The following is a 16,854-nucleotide window of genomic DNA, read 5'->3' on the forward strand; positions in this document are numbered from 1 at the left end:
CAAAAGTGCACAGAAAACCAGCCATCGTATTTTGTTGCCCATCTGAACTCACCAAGTCCAGAACAGAGCTCTGACTTTCCCTTACACAGGCTTCTATTTACTGGCTTCTTTCATGATTCCTGCAAAGACACAATCTTCCAAGCTGTTGGGCAGTGTCTTCACCAGCAGCTATCACAATCAGCTTTATACCCTTCACATTTCTATACTAATTCTACCTAGGATTAAGCAGGGAAAAAAACCATCTACAAAGGCTATTAGTGCTTTTATAGACACAAAGCTGAAGCTCAAGTCAAAGCTTTTATATTACAGTTTAGGAATGCAATTCAGGTTGCTTAATTAGCATTTCCCAGAAAACTTCTGAAAATATCATAATCCTTAGGTGTCCTTTTGGTAAGGTTCCTTTTCCTACACACTTCCTCTTTCTGGAATATTATTTTTTTCATAACAGAATCACAGAATCAGAGAATGGGTCATGTGGAAGGGACCACAGTAGATCCTGTGGTCTAACCTCCCTGTCTAACCTCCCTGCTCAAGCAGAGCCATCCTAGAGCACAGGATGGTGCCCAAATGGTTCTTGAATATCTCCAGGGAAAAAGAATCCATAACCTCTCTGGGCAGTCTGTTCCAGGGCTCAGTCACCTGCAGAGTTAAGGAGTTCATCCTCATGTTCAGGTGGAACTTCCTGTACATCAGTTTCTGCCTTTTGTCCTATTGCTGGGCACCACTGACCAGGGTCTGGAAACATCCTCTGACACCCTCCCTTCAGATACCTGTAGCTATCTCAGTCATCTCTTCTCGAGGCTGAACAGGCCCAACTCCCTTGCCCTTTCCTTGTACAAGATGTTCCAGACACTAAATCATTTTCATAGCCCTCTGCTGGACCTGCTCCAGGGGCTGCATGGTTCTCTTGTCCTGAGGAGCCCAGAACTGGACACAGCACTCCAGACGTGGCCTCACTGGGGCTGAGCACAGGGGCAGGGTCACCTCCTGTGACCTGCTGGCAATGCTCTTCCTAATACACCCCAGGGTATAATTTGCCTTCTTGGCCAGAAAGACACACTGCTGGCAAGTTCATACTGCTTCTCTGATATGAATTACTGCATGAAAGGTAATGACAGGCAAATCTCAACTCTAGAAAAAACAGCACAATTCTTTTACACTAAATATAATAAAAAGTTAGAGAAAGGCACAAAGGCACACTGCTGGTAAGGTATCACTCCAAACTGTTTCTTTCACTGCTAATGTTTACCATGATCTATGTCTATCTCTCCTCTCCAGGTGACTATCCACTGTTATGTCAACACATAGTTCCAATTCCCTTGTTACTTCATTGCTTTTTGCAATATCTTCAAAGAATCATTCTCTTATTCACACATCTGAAAAAATTACAATTGTATAAACATCTAAAATCCAAAATTTAAAAAATTATTTGTTTTTTTCCTACCTTGGTCACAGAAGTCCTGACTTCTTTGTGCTAGTAGGCTGCACTGCCAGGATACAATCAGAAACCAATTGTTTCTGCACTGCCAGAATACAATCAGAAAGCAATTGCAGTGAAATAGCAGTGGGTATGTGAAGTTTGAGAGTTAGTACGTGAGCACCTTCAGAGGAAGAAAATACTGTGTTTTTTTTAAATCTGAAAAGCCAGCAAAAACTACTGTGTGGAAGGTAAAGCTAAGCAAATTTAAATTAAAAAAAGGCACATTTTTTTTACATACAGTAAACATAAGAGTTGGGGAAAAGCATGAGCAATAAATAAGGATTAATTCCTGGGTACATCCAAATTAAGACCTATTTCCTCTTATAGTGCAAGTACTTCAGCCAGCTGGTGTTTTTACCATATGTTTTATCAATTGTGTGGTGTCACTGCACAAAAGTAGCCAACACAACTGAATAGACTCTGAGGTATAAATAAGACAAGGATGACTATGACACTCTGGCCTCAAACTATATGTGTCCAGTCAAGAGTTCCTATCCCATGCACTGGAAATTCCAGGCAGCTGATTTGGGTCCCTTTGGCAGGTAAAGAACAAGGATCTATCACTCACAGAACTCGCTGGGGTTCTAGGCAACCTCAGTGGTTTCTGTGGTGTTGTGATGTTGCTGTTGTGCTGTCATAAATACCCAGACATCTTGACGACCACACTCAGCTCAGGATTTTTTCGTCTCCTGTGCTGCTGCAGTATTTGTATCACTTGGGAAACAGTGCCAGTGGATGGGATTGGGTACAAGTGTAATCAGAAAGGCCACCGAGGCAGGGAAGGAGGACAGCTGTCCTAAGCATTCAGAGCTTTACATTCTGTGCCGTTCTGATGTGACGTAAGCCTCAAGATATTTATTAAGCTGGATGAAAGCCTGCTTTGGTCTTGCAGCTCTCTGAATCTGCCTAGCATTTATTTAGGATAGGTTACAGTAGATACCAGATGCTGGTGGTACCTAATGCTGCCTAATTGCAGTAGAAAATCAGAGTAAAAGAGACAGGTGGTGCAAAAATTTTACTGCCATCTCAAGCTGTGTATCTGGAACACATATCTATCTCAGATTGAAGTTAAGAACAATAGAAAAATTGTTTAATTCAGATATCAGTAAGGTAGAAATCAAAATACATGTACTTATATCAGCAAGTTTTTCAGTCAGTAATGTAAAAATTACCTTGTGATTAAAATACTGTTACAGAGGAATACTCAGCAGGCCAGTATGTGAAACAAGATCTAGTCTGGATGAATGATGAAAAAAAGAGAACAAATTAAGAATAACTTCTCTAAGTTTTGTTTTAATGTGAACAGTGTTTGAGTGGGGAATCCTACAGTTTTTATTTGGGTTAAAGCACCCTTTGAAAGGAAATGAGTCTTTGACTCTATGTCAAATGAATCAAGTACAATAGTGGATGACTGATTTAGTGACAACTTAATGGCAAGAGTGAGAAGATTAAACAATCAGTGAAATGGCATGGACAAAGAATTTAGCAAAACCTGCCCATTAGGAATTCTCACAGCTGTACAGGGGGAGCAGTAGCAGCAATGGAGAGAACTGATGACCTCCAAATGTAGCTTGACCTGAAGCATCATTATGGACAGAAACAGTAGCTGCAGACTGGGATGGAATAATGAAGTAGGTCTCTTCAGTATGAAGATGTAATGAAGTCCTGCTTTGTTTTTTATGCACTATGGCATTGCACTTGAAGACCTGGAGAAGCAACTACTGAGCAGTTGAGAAGAATCAGCATAGTTCATTAAACATTCCTGCTAAACTGTGGTTTCTTTCTTGGTTCTTACTAAAAATATGAAAATCTATCAAAACTGTGTAAATCTGGGGCCTGCCTGAGACCACCAGTCTTAACACACTTCTTGTTATATCTACCTATGGTAAACTCAGTCTTCTGCTTATAGCAACTACAGAATCAAAGATATACAGCAACAGTGAGGAATGGGAATTAAGAGTCCAGCTGATATAACTCCTTAAGAAAATTGTTCCTGATCTGCATTTGCAATAGTTCTTGCCCATTTACAGTGAAATCTTGTCAGATCTCATTCCTCGGAGCTGCTGTGGATGTAAGTCATGTAGTTCTGAAATTCAAAAAAAATTGTAATGCGAGTTACCTGCTTCCAGGAATTCAGTAAAAGTTCATTATTCTGAAGTACAGTAATGATCATATATGTCAGGCACTATGCTGTGTGGCATGGGACATCACATCACAGCTATGTGCTTTCAGTGACATGAACTATTGAAGATGCCAGAAAAAGCTCAATGACCTTGAATAGAAGGATATGCCTGAACTTGATACCGTTTGAGGCTTTCATGTCAGCTCTCACGTTGGACTCATAATCAGGCACTGCTGTGTGATCTGTGTATTCCTTTCCTTCTGTGAAACAGGAGCAGATAATTTCCACATTATCTGCGTAAGGATATGTGGAGTGTGAGAAGATTTTACCTGGAGATATTGAGATGGGGTAAATGAAGATCCTGAGTGCTGGACCAGAGGAGTGAGAATTTGTAGACCTGCATAAAGTGATGAAGAAATGTTCATGGGAAGAAATTAGAGGAACAAAGAGAGAATGAGTCAGAAAGGGCTATCAGTGGAGCTGACTGTACTTTATAAAGTACACCTATCTGAATAAGCACTGTGCCTGATCACCACAGCCTGTCCTGTTTCATTCAAACCTTTCTTAACCATCTCACTCTTCTTCCATGTGTGCGAGTACTGCATGGACTGACTGCCAGTTTCTGGGGGGACTAGGTGCCAGCTATTTATTGGTGTCAGACTGGGGGTTTTAGGTGCCCTTATACTCTACATATCTGGGGGCACCCATGGCTGTGGGGTGCCTGCAACATCATGAGTGTGCATCTGTTTGCAGCAAGCACTGACACAGAGAGAGAGGAGGTAACCAGTCAGCAAATGTGTGCTTGTGAACATGGAGGATGTCATGTCTGACCTTCAGCTTCTACCAGCTCAAGAGGAGAAGGGGACAGAACCAGAGTCAGTTCCAGTCAGAGACACAAACTCAAACACAGAGGTTATGAACATTAGAAAACTTTTTCTTTTCTTTTTAATTTTTCTTCCCCACTGTGAGAGTACCCAAGAGCTGGCCCTGGTTGCCCAGAGAGGTTTTGTATTCTTGTCATGGTCTAACCCCAGCCAGCAGCCAAACCCCACACAGCTGCTTGCTCACTCCCACTAGCAGGATCAGGGAGAGAATTAGAAGGGTAAAACATACTCCTGGGTTGAGATAAAGGTGGTTTACCAGGAAAAGCAAAAGCTGCACACACAAGGACAGCAAACCAAGGAATTCACTGCTTCCCAAGGGCAGGCAGTTGATCACCCATCTCCAGAAAAAGCAGGGCCCCATCACACTCAGCAGTTACTTAGGAAGACAAATATCAACACTCAAAATGTCCCCTCCTTCTCTCTCCTTCCCTCCATTTTATATACTGAGCATGATGTTGAATACCCCTTTGGACAGTTTGGGTCACCTCTCCTGGCTGTGTCTCCTCCCATGCACCCCAGTTCCCTCACCAGCATGACAGCATGAAAAGCAGAAAAGGCCTTGGCTCTGTGTAAGCCCTGCTCAGCAATAACAAAAACATCCATTATCAACCCTATTGATAATAGTTCTATTATGTTCAGAAAAAATCCAAATCACAGCTCTATATCAGCCACTGGGAAGAAAAATAATTCTACCACAGCCAAAACTACCACAAGTCTTCATCTATGGAAATATTCAAAATCTGGATGTGATCCTGGACAACCAGCTCCAAATAGCCTTGTTGGAGAAATAGGCTGGATAAAATGACCTTCAGAGGTCCCTTCCAACCTCAAACATTCTCTGATTCTGTGCCTCAGTTGTCTGTGCTTGTCTGACATGAATCCTGTATGTAAACGCTGTTATGAGAAGAAATCCCCACAGCTGACAGCCACTGAAGCCTGAGCACATTAAAACAGGCTTTGAATGGTGCTGCTTAATGGCAGATTTTGAATGGCAGCTGCCTTGCCTTCATTTCTCAGTGTGGTGAAACCTCTGGACCACACCACTGCAGCATTAGTCCCTGTCTCTGCCTTCTTACAGCCTGTGCTTCTCTCTAGATTTAGTGTGCTGTGGATGATAGTGGGGTGAGTTGATAAAGATAACTGTGGCAGCAGCAGGTACCTGCCAAGTGTGTTGTGTGACACTGGAATAAATATACCAGGACAGGACAGACATCTTTATGGTCCTTGTCGTTGTACAGGGGTCATTGTAAAGGTAAATGAAGAGATGCCACTGAACTGATATTAAATCAAGAAGGATATGAATCTGAGCTTTCCTGAGTCAGTAAACCTTAGCACTGACTCTGATGGGCTTTACAGTACCTTCTTGGACAGCAGGGGGACACATTACTGTTTAGGTATCTTAAAAAATAAATGATTTGCTGTAACTCAGTGAGTTGTAGCTCAGTCGTATGTTTGTCTTAGATATAAATGAGGATACTTACTAAGATATTCATTTTGCCTTATGTTGCAGGGAAAAAAAATCTCAGCATTTTGTATGCTCAGGTATTTTAGTGTTTGTTCAAAGATTTATGCTAAAATTGTTTGATGTTCTGGTTCAGTTCAGTCTAGCTCAGATGAACTGCTGATGGAAAATCCTTGTCTGGATGTTTAAAACATCTTGTACCTAATGTGGGGGTTTTGTAGCGGTTTTGTTTTCCTTCAGTTGCCATTGTCCTCTCTCCTCGGAGTTGTGCACCCTTCCCTTAGTTGGAAGTGTGTTTTCTTCCTCCTCTTCCAAATTACTTGACTCTTCTCTGTCTCTTCTCCACACAGCGTAGTCTCATTTCTGGGAAGGGTAGTTGAAGCTTTTGACAGTTTTCAGCTGCATGAAGCCAGCCTTAAAATACTTGCAAGCTGGGCATTGAAAAAGAAAATCAGGAAGTTCTAGTAAAATAAGAGAAATGCATCAGGAAAAACAAGAAAATAAGCAGAAAAGAGGAATTAGAGAGATAAATGCTTAGGCTTCTCAGAAGTCAGTATGGGTTTGTTCTCTCCCCACTTGAAAGAAGCAGTAAGGTGTATTTCCCTTGGGGATTTGTGCTCCACTGCACTTTTACAGTGCTGTCAGCAGTCAAGTGCATCTGTTACTGCTCTCTTGCTAGCTCATCTTCATGAACAGATGCGGTTCCTCCAAAACTGTTTTGAGTTCAGTCTTTCAGGTGCTGGTACTCTCCTCTGAATGAGACATTCTACTGGGTTCCTATGAGGACCCCATAACTGATAATCCTGAATTTCTGACCTGCTGTCATTACATTACAAAGGTTCCATATTGCTAGAGCTTTGTACCTCCTTGATGTTTCTCACAGGCAGCTCCTCTAGACACTGACTCTTCCTTGTCCCCACAGCAGCCAACTGACTGCAGTTCCCCTCAGCCAACCAAGCCACTCTTTTATAACACTCTTCTGATTGGCTACAGCTGTGGCCTGCTCCTAATCCTTAATAAAAGCTACAACTCTTCAGGGGGTAAGATTACTTTCTACACTACATTTACTTATGTTCTATTCCCTACAATTCCCCCTTTCTCTTTTAATTACAGAGTTGCAGCATTTCTAGAAGGACATGTTCAAATAAATTAACATTATGACACATTCATATATTTCATTTAGAACTAAGACTTATACAAATGTCCAGACAACATATTATAGTACAAATATATATATTTCTGAGTGTTGGTTCAGTTTTACAGCTTTTCTCAGTTTACAAAGTACTTATCTTTGAAATCTTTTATACTCATATTTAACAAACACTAATAGCTGCAATTGATATATTTTACCAATAGTTCAGTATTCAAGTCCTTTTCCCTGAATCCACAGGGTTATATAGTCAGGTTCTGTTTCCTTGAATCCACAGGGCCATCCCAAATATATAGCTTAATATTTAAATGCTTTTTCTCCTGAATCATGTCAGGGTTGCCCTTTGTTGTCATTATATTATAAAGGTTCCATATTACTAGAGCTTCATACCTCCTTGATGTTCTCTTAGAACAGTCCTGTGCCTCCTCTAGGCACTGACTCTTCCTTATCCTTACAGCAGCCAACTGACTCCAGTTCCCACCAATCCACTCTTTTATAACACTGTTCTGATTGGCTACAGGTGTGGCCTGTTAACATCAGGCCTGCTCCTAGTCCTCAATAATTGGCTCAGCTGCAACTCTTTAGGGGGTAAGATTGCTATATGTTCTATCCTCCTACACTGACTAAAGGCACCAACAGAGGAAAGAGCATGTTTTATTTTTATGTGGTTGATTTACATGCACTGTTTTGTCTTTCATTTGTAATACCAAGGGAGATGTTGGGACTTGGGTAACTATGAAGAGAGACTGCTCTAATCACCAGTGTACAGTATTCATTGTTCTAGCATGGCTTTAGAAACCTCACCATAGGGCTGAGTGAATAATTAGGACTGCTGCAGAGATGAGGAGCCTCATTACTAGTTACCCATCTTTTAATTTATATGAAGCTATAAATATGCAGCAAGCATTTGAAGAAATCAGCAGTTAACATATTAACAAAGCTGGGCTTCAGAAGCTGCTATAAAAAGATGCATTAGGCTTTCTTGGAACTGGAGAAAGATAAAAGAACAAGGCCACTATTAAGGCACAGTTATAGGCTAAAAACATACCTCCTCTAACACTATTACGTTTAATTTCATTACTGTTTTGATGTTTAATCCAATGCTAAAATGCAAACACCTCTTTTTCCTGAGCTCCATTTCAGTTCTTTGTCTTTGCTGGAGCAGTTGAGACATTACTTAGGCCTGTATCAGTTAAGCAACCCACATCAAGGGACTAGCAGAAGATAAAGAAGTAATTCTAAAATACCAAATTCACAGAAGGATTTTAGCACATGCTAAATTTACAATGCTTGAGTAATCCTTTTGATACCCTGTTAAATATCTGCTTTAGAAAAGTTCTTAGGGAAGATCTTCTATTTGGGAAGTGGAAGGATCAGGAGAAGGCACCTTCTCTGTTAGGGGGGAAGTAGGAATATAATGTGAATTCTTTCATAGTTAAAATAATGGACAATTTTTTGTCCTCTGCTGCCTACATTTCACCACCACTGAATAACACAATACTGCAGTTTTCTCTTCTATCTTATTTTGTAATGTCTATGAAGAGAAGAAGAATTTATTGATTGTCTTTCCTGGAAACAACCTGGGACTGGCCCTCCTACCTAGGCTCTTCTTGCCTTTGGCATTTTTCCCACAGTCCTTAGGATGCACTTCCATATTTTTGTCATCCAGCCACACCCTGAAGAAAACTTAAAATAGAAGAGTGCTCAAGTGTAAAGGCAGACAGGGCAGGCTGTAAATGCCTCCATTTCTGTAGAGATAATAAATATAGAATGAGAAATGAAAAGCAGAGTGCAGTGAGAACTTTAAAGTCTTCCTGAAAAATGACCTTTTACCTCCCACAGGAAAATTCAATAGGAGAGAAGAGATGGAGCTGGGTAAGTAAAGTGGGTTTGCTCTGGATTATTACATGCTAATTACTTTGACAGCTGCTCCTGAAGCAACATCTACATTCAGGGCATATGCAGTCATTCCACTCTGTCTGTCTCTGTAGATCCAATTCTGTCAGACTGAGTTATAATTCAAGATCAATGGGAGGAAGGGAGAAGTCTGTTTCAAGCAAATGGTAGCCCTAGATGATACAAAAGTAAGAAAGATCCTTACCAGAGCTATTTAGGAAACTTGGATGAGCACTGCAGATGGGATAAGAATCAGTGATTTAAAGGCTTTTCCACCTCTTGCTCTGCTTCCCTACATGTATACATAAGAAGAATATATGACTTAATAAGAATATTGTTCGTGTATCAAAGTGTCACATACCAAGCAGTGGAATAGATTGTCATTTAGTGAGTTTGACAATGACTGGATTTCTATATAAGTAAATTGAAAATAGATCTTTTTATTCTCAAATAATTTTAAGATCAATGAATTCCCTACTGTTTGTATGTTGCTGACTCACTGATTATTTGAGTCATTGTGGGCTAAGTCATGAGGTGTGATTAGGTCTGCCATATAGCCAGGTTTTCTCAGGCATGTTGTCCTATTTCCAGACAGAATAAGAAGAGGTTGATTAATTATTCATGCTCGTCATAAAGCCTTGTGAGAGGTCCTACCCTTCCTTCTCTTCCCTTCCCCCATATGGATGCAATCCCTATGGAGCTGTCTCACCAGGATGGGGCAGAGTGGCTGATCCCAAGCCTTCCAGCTCTGCAGAGCCAGTGCTGCTACCCCCTGCCATCTGGACATCAGAGCCACCACAGTGGTGCCTTGTAACTTCTGGACAGAAACCTGGAGCCCTGCAGGCAGCAAGCATCCATTTTAGTTAGTAATAATCAAGAACCATCAGGGACAACCAAGGTCTCACAGAGCTGACTGCTTTGGCTGTATTTTTTCCTCTGCATGCTTATGTCTCTATGCATATTAAATTCTTCCTACTTTACCTACAAGACATTGAAAAATCTCTCTCAGATTGACTGGTGATGTATTAGAGATGGAAATAATAGGGGTTTTATACAACTGGTGTGCCTTCATTTGCTGCAGACATTCTCACATCAGAGAGCTCTTAAGGAAGCAATAGGGAGGCTCATTTTACAGCCCAAAGCACCGAGGGGATCTCATGTCTCTACTAATAATATTCTGGAGTTTATGTCTCCTCACTGGTCTTCTAAGTTACTGATTATTTAAAACTTTAAACTTTTCTAAATAAAAAAATAAACTGTTTTCTGGCATTCAATTGCTTCCTATGTGCTTGGTGTTGCTGGGGAAAGGAACCCCAGTTTTAACATAAGCAACTGCTTTTTTAAAGAATGAGTTTGTCTTTTATTAAAATTCAGTATTAAACTCCATATAGGCTAATGCTTTTCTTTTGCCTTTATATCACTCCCTTATTACGTATTAGGCTGACCCCAGTTTTGGGAGAATCACTTGGTTGGTTCTAAATATAGCACTGCATCTGCCCTTAAATAGGAGTGAAGGGGCAGTAGCTTTAGAGAGGAGAATTATTTGTTTTCCTTGGGCAGTGTGTGCTAGGCTGGGAAAGGCTGGTCTTCCTCTCTGCTTTACAGTTTTTCTATATCCTTAGGTAAGTCAATTTTCTATCCATGTTTTTCTTGTACAGAACAAATGAGAGTGCTTGTAGGAGGAAGTTGGGTGCTTTCCTGTAAAAAAAATTACTTTCCTCAGGGAAAACAAGAGATAAGTAGAACACAAATTGATTCATGAAAAGCAAAACAAAAAAAATAAAGTAACATTGTTTTGTCCTGTCCATAGTCACCTTGATTTTATTGTGTATTACATTTCCTCTGTTTCTTTCTGCATATAAAGAACTACATTGCAGAAATCCATGGCTCTATTCTTGTATTTTCTTGTCCAATTGCACAAATATTGGCAATGCCACTTTCTTGTGCGCTTATACTGTATGATTTTTTCTGAAGTCTGTGTGTAAATAATTAAGCATAAAATCCTATAGTAGCTGGCAAAACTATTTGGCCTGCTAAAGAATGGGATGTAGGTAGGCAAAAAAAAAAAATCTACTTTTATTTTGTGTCTGCTATGCTTTCAAGTACATGTTTCCAGAAGATATGTTTCTGGTGTCTGTATTGCTCTAAACTAAGTGATATGTTCTGGGCCACATGAAAGTTCCAGCTAAATACCACTGATAGAGTCCTGGGAAATCAAGTTCATGCTCTTGGAAATGATGCCTGTGTGTTGATAATGCCCATGAGCCAATAAAAGTACCACAATAAAGGATAATGGATGTTGGGATAGTGGGAAATGATTTTTATCATTTCACTGTCCAACGTTCTTAGCTGTTGAGTTGAAGGGATAGAATACACTTGCCAAGTAAAGGGAAGTCTTCAAACTTTATCAGAACATGTTTGAACATTTGGAATGTTAGGGTGGCAAGGATCCAAGTCAATGTGGACAAATTTAGCCTCATTTAATTCCCAGTCTTGAATTCACAAGGTGAAATCCACATTAGTACCCTACCTGGGATATATATGTTCGGTTTTATTAGAGATATGGAAAGAAATTAAGTTTGGAAGCCTCCACTCCTTTATGAGAGTCACAGAAAATACAAAATTACATTATTTTAGACTCACTAAAATACGGGATCTGGTGCTTCCCTCCACAACAATTACCTTGCTGGAGGGAAGGGTACCCGTGACTCTGCCTGCTGCTCACCTCCACAGAGAAAAGGTCCCTGTCAAGGGTTGGGATATGACTGTGACCACCCATTATATATTTCAAATTACCTCCACATTAACTGTCCTGGCTAGAGTGTGAAACAAGCCATTCAGTGACTATTAAAAAATCAAGGTGTTCAATCTAATTAATCATAGATGTGCTATAGTGAAATAATTGCATTAAACTGCTGAATCTACCTGTATGTAATTGAAAACAGTATCATTTGATGTTGGAAAATGTTGAAAGTCTACTTATTCAGAACATATGAAATTAGTAAAAATGATAGATCTGTGATGGCTGGTACTGTCAGCTGCTTGGAAATTTGGAAATTTGGAAATGTTGCTTAAATGGGTAGGGTATTCATGGTTTGTTTGTTTGTTTGTTTTTTTGTTATTATGTTTAATAACAAAAGTAATGCATGCATTTTGGGGGATTATTTGAATCTGTTTAAACCAATTGGTGAAATGAGGAAAATACTATTTCCATGAAAAGGAGTTGTGGTCAGTAAAACATAAAACTAAACATGATGTAGCTAAAGAAATCAAAAAGAAAAACATATGTAGCTAAAGAAATCAAAAAGAAAAACACAAAATGTGTTCAACCTCGCTGAATGATGTCTGGAATTCAGCAGAGTAAGCAAGTGAGAATTCCATTTTTTTTTTTTTTTTTTAAATGATGAGCATTTTTGTTCTATTGTCAAAAGAGCTAAAACTGAATTATTATGTGGTCTGAACAGGATCTTCAACAGAAGTCCTGAAACATTTTAAAATGACAGTATATTTGAGTAAGTTTTTCATTCACAAAACATAATTTTTTGTGGAAGATCTAAATATACACATGTGTACAGAGAAAAAAGACTGGAGAGACATATTAGAAATTTTGTCAAATCTGTTTTTTATCAAATTAGTTTCTTATCAAAATGGAGAAGAATAACTCAGATCCTCTATATACCATTCTGTTTAGACTGCAGTGTCTAGAGCTGCATAATGACTCATGAAGGTTTTACAAGATTTACACCAAAGTTATTTTATGGAAGAAAATGATAATATGTTATTAAGCCTGCAATGTCTGCAGCATGGATATAACCATCTGGAAAGGATTGCATATTTTTTGAGGCAATATGGTAATTTTTTATACTGGTAATTAGGAGCAATTAATAGAAGGTGGGGTTTATTTCTATCTTTCATTATGGTATGTAGGTGATATGGATTTAAATGTATTTTATCAGTTAAATATCAAGGGCTTTTATGCACCATAAAAGTATAAGTTAGCAGCTTCCTGAAAACATTTAACTTTGAACAATGTGGAGAACAGCTAGCAGAACAAGGTAGAGAAAAAAATGTGAGAGTCGTGGGAAAAGCAGGACAAGCCCTCAAATCAGTGCAAATGGACAAAGAAATTTCTGTCTACGTGAGGACAGGCAAGAACACGTGAATAATTTTGGCACTTCTGCAGATGGCCAGGAACAGAGATGAGCACAGAAGTGCATGTTGCAGGGTATAGCACAGGCAGGTCAGGCTGAGAAAATACATGCTGTACAGTGCATTGCTCATGACACGAGCCTCCTGAACCTGGGAGGGCAAGTTATCTATCTATGGTGAGTGCAGCCATGTTCTTCTTACCATGGCATTTGTCAAGCCATCCATCAATTTAGTTGGATGTGTGCCTGCTCTCTGAGGCAATGTAAATGATCATGCTACAATTTACTGCTTGTCCTTTAAATCTTAAATTAACTCACTTATCAGACTAACAATGTTTATATCAGACCCTTGGCTTCTCTGCTCAAGAATGTGGCCCCTTGTCACGTGGTCCTAGATTATGGCTTTCTATTCAGATCACTATTACTGTGTCACAAAACTATGCATATCCTGACCTGGGAGCTTGGCCTTTTACTCATGGTCAAGTAAAAATTGTTATATGCATGCTACAAAGCATGAAGAAATGTATGTTTTTGTAAACTGACTTGAACAGTCTAATTCACCTGTGGTTGATGTCATTAATCCTTAAGGAGATTTTGGCTAAGGTAATATTTTCATTTGTGTTTAATAATCTTCTGGGTGGTTTTTACAGCACTCTAGATTAGTGCACTTTAGGTCCTTTTGATGTCCCCAGCATTTACAGTAATAGAAGAAACAAATAGGAATAATAATAATAAAAAGAAAGGAGTACAATGATGCTACATTGCACTAACAATGTAAAGGTCAGATGAGACACCAAATGTTTTAGGATCATCTTTTTCCTGTAATTGTAGGTTTTTTTCTTGAAATCCAGGGTTGTTAATAGGATGTGCATGGATGTAATTAATGGATTGTTTGTGACACGTAGGCCATGTATTTCAGGAATGCCTCCAAAATTCTTGTGGTAGAACTTGGTAAATAAGACTTGAGATTTGCTTTTTAATTTGTTGTAATCATTCAGATAATTAATTTGCCTTTCTCTGGACTTAGGCTTTTTTTGTCGTTGCTGTTGTTATTGGACCACTTCCCTCATCTCACTTTTGAGTCAGTTCTACCAATTCACTTGCCAATATAACTAGGTCTCCAGACACTGTCATTAATAAAATTTTGGTTCATCTAAATCAATAAATTCACTGGGGTTAAGCTGTCATCAGCATATCATGTTCTCTAACTGTCTTAGTGGTAGGTTGTCTAAATATTAGAATATATTTCAAAAATCTCATATAAATGTGTGTCAGTGGAAAACTGGTAAAACAGTCAACATATTGTTCCTAGGAATACAGTATAAACTTCTTTTATCAGGAGGTCAATACCCTATATGCTGTTTTGACAGTGGGACTTTGATTTTGCTCTTCTGATACTTGTCTTTGCAACACTATTAAGTATTAAATACATACTCTGAAAATGTTGTTGCAATTAACTGATGATTATTATTACATTTGGAATTGTTGCCAGGCAGCTCCCCTCTGTGTTAGCAGAAGGCAAAGTGAGTCTGGCTGCTAGAAAGCTCTGTTAATTACTTGCATGAAGGATGTGAGTGGATGGCTACCCTTGTTTCTATACTAAAGGTGTTTGGGTAAATTGAAAAATATATGAACCAAAATTCGAGGAGTCCTGGGTGCTGACAAATAGAAGAAAATAGACTAATTAAAATGTAAATTTTACATTTAGTGAAAAAGGCTGGACTGTAAATGACAATGGTGTTTTCTCCTCTCTCAAAAATTAAAATAACTTAGACTGATCTATCTGGATAAATGGGCATTACTCTGCAGTCCTTATAAAGTGGATCTCAGTGTGAATTATATACATAGCAACATTTACATTGCATGTTGATAAATTCACAGAATTATTTAACTTGGCCACATGTGAACATGAGTAACTCTTAACAGTGGAGTGAGCTTAATCTGTGTTTGACTTTTGCACTTTCATTTAGGCAAAAAGGCTAATTAAAAATAGAGAAAAGGGAAAAATATGCCATTCATTGTCCAGTTAACATAAGAACTAATGTAGAAATCCAGTGTCATATACACAATAGTCACACAGTTAGCAGGAAGAAAACCAGAGTTCAATGTCTGCAGATGTACAATCACATGATGTAGAGATACCAAAACTTGGAGAAGCCAAGGCTGCTCGTGGGTCTGTGCAACTCTGCTCATGTAACCAAAACATTTTGTCATGTGATGGGTTAATAGGTCCATGAGGGGTCCATGTCAGCTCAGCATTGTATGAGGTCATCTTACTGAGCCAGCATCTCTGTGAGGTACTGAACTAACTTGGGTCATGCTAACTTTCATATTTCTCGATAAATGTGGCAATATATTTCTTTAATGCCTCATAGTAATGTTGTAAACCTGTTTAATTTTTGTTTTGCAGTATCTTGTGCTTTGCCTAAAGCTGTCATTGCTGAACCTGTGACTGGTCATTCTCATATCTTGAAAAAGAACTGAAAAGGTAACTGTAAGTTATGCAGAAGCTGCAGCTATGAGGTGATAAATTGTAAAAATCTCTTTAGATCTCTGAACATTTTAAAATAAGATGTGACTTCTATTAAGTATACCTACTGTTTTCTCCTTAATTTTTCTTTGAAAAGTAAAAGTAGCTGATATGAGAATATATTAATTTGGGAGCACCTAGCTCTGCCTTTGACTATCTGCATGCAGTAATCAGACACAGTTACAGTTTTTTACTCTTCTTAACCAATGACTAGCATTTCTTTTTTTTGATAAATACTATATACTGGAAATATGGTACATATTAACTGTCATTTTAACTTGTTAAATGAGTTTATCTAAATGAGTTTATAAGATTTCTTTTCAAATCCGTTTGAGCTTTCATTTGATGTACATCATGACACTGCTTATTCATGTGACTTTTTGTTACAAATTTGGACTTTCGATGTGGGTCTGAGGCACGTTCTTCTTGCATGGTCTACATCCAGGTAGGACCAGGCTGTGGGGAGCTGGAGACTGGTTCTGCTGTGTCATTTCTGGGGCAGAAACTGATGGCCCTGGGGACTGACATAGGGTCCTGGGCTGTGGGCAGGGTAGGAGGAACTCTGGAGGAGGCTGGGCTGGGACAGTCAGGTCCATTGCTCTCCTCAGGACCCTGGCACACTCCTAACGTGTTCCCTGGTGAGGTGGTGCTGCTTCCATTGCCATGGGTGCCCTGAGGTGGATCCCAGACTGTGCCTCAGCCTGTGCCCTGGGTGCTGGCATGGAGCTGGCAGCCTGCACCCAACAGGGAGCATAACAGCAGGGATGCTCCTCTCAGCTTTTAGTAGGGTATTGGATGTTACTGCAGTAATTTACTTGAGTAAATCTTCATCTGCTTTATTGACTTATGCTAGGAGCTTGCTTCTGTTGTCGCTGAAGTGTAAGTGCCTTGTGGTGGAGGTTTTGGCTGTTCAGTTGGGATCCCTCACCACTGTTGGGACAAATGGCCCAGGAGTAGAGAACCCCATATCCCACTGAGACTGCAGTTACACAAACTGGCACCTACTCACAACATGGCTCGTGATATTCCCCACTTTTGCAAGAAGTTGTCATCATATTTCTAATGAGCACAAAGGGATGTAGGCACCTCCATGTTCTTTCAATAATGTGGTTGGTAGTCTGCTTAAATCTAACTCAGTGGGAAACGTGGTTTTGTCCCCTACACTGTTTCCAGGGGCACCTA

General features: G+C 39.4%; 1 protein-coding gene across 1 annotated transcript in view; it reads left to right on the forward strand.

Moving 5' to 3' along the window:
• Positions 1–10,551: 10,551 nt before the first annotated feature.
• MYOM2 (myomesin 2) overlaps positions 10,552–16,854 on the forward strand; it is a 77,248-nt gene continuing 70,945 nt past the window's right edge. Inside the window, exons 1-2 of the mRNA XM_036381051.2 lie at positions 10,552–10,616; positions 15,553–15,630. The gene's annotated coding sequence lies outside the window, so the exon portion shown is untranslated. The remainder of the gene's footprint in view (positions 10,617–15,552; positions 15,631–16,854) is intronic.

This window comes from Molothrus ater, chromosome 3, assembly GCF_012460135.2.
Source record: "Molothrus ater isolate BHLD 08-10-18 breed brown headed cowbird chromosome 3, BPBGC_Mater_1.1, whole genome shotgun sequence".
In the NCBI taxonomy this organism is placed as follows: Eukaryota; Metazoa; Chordata; class Aves; order Passeriformes; family Icteridae; genus Molothrus; species Molothrus ater.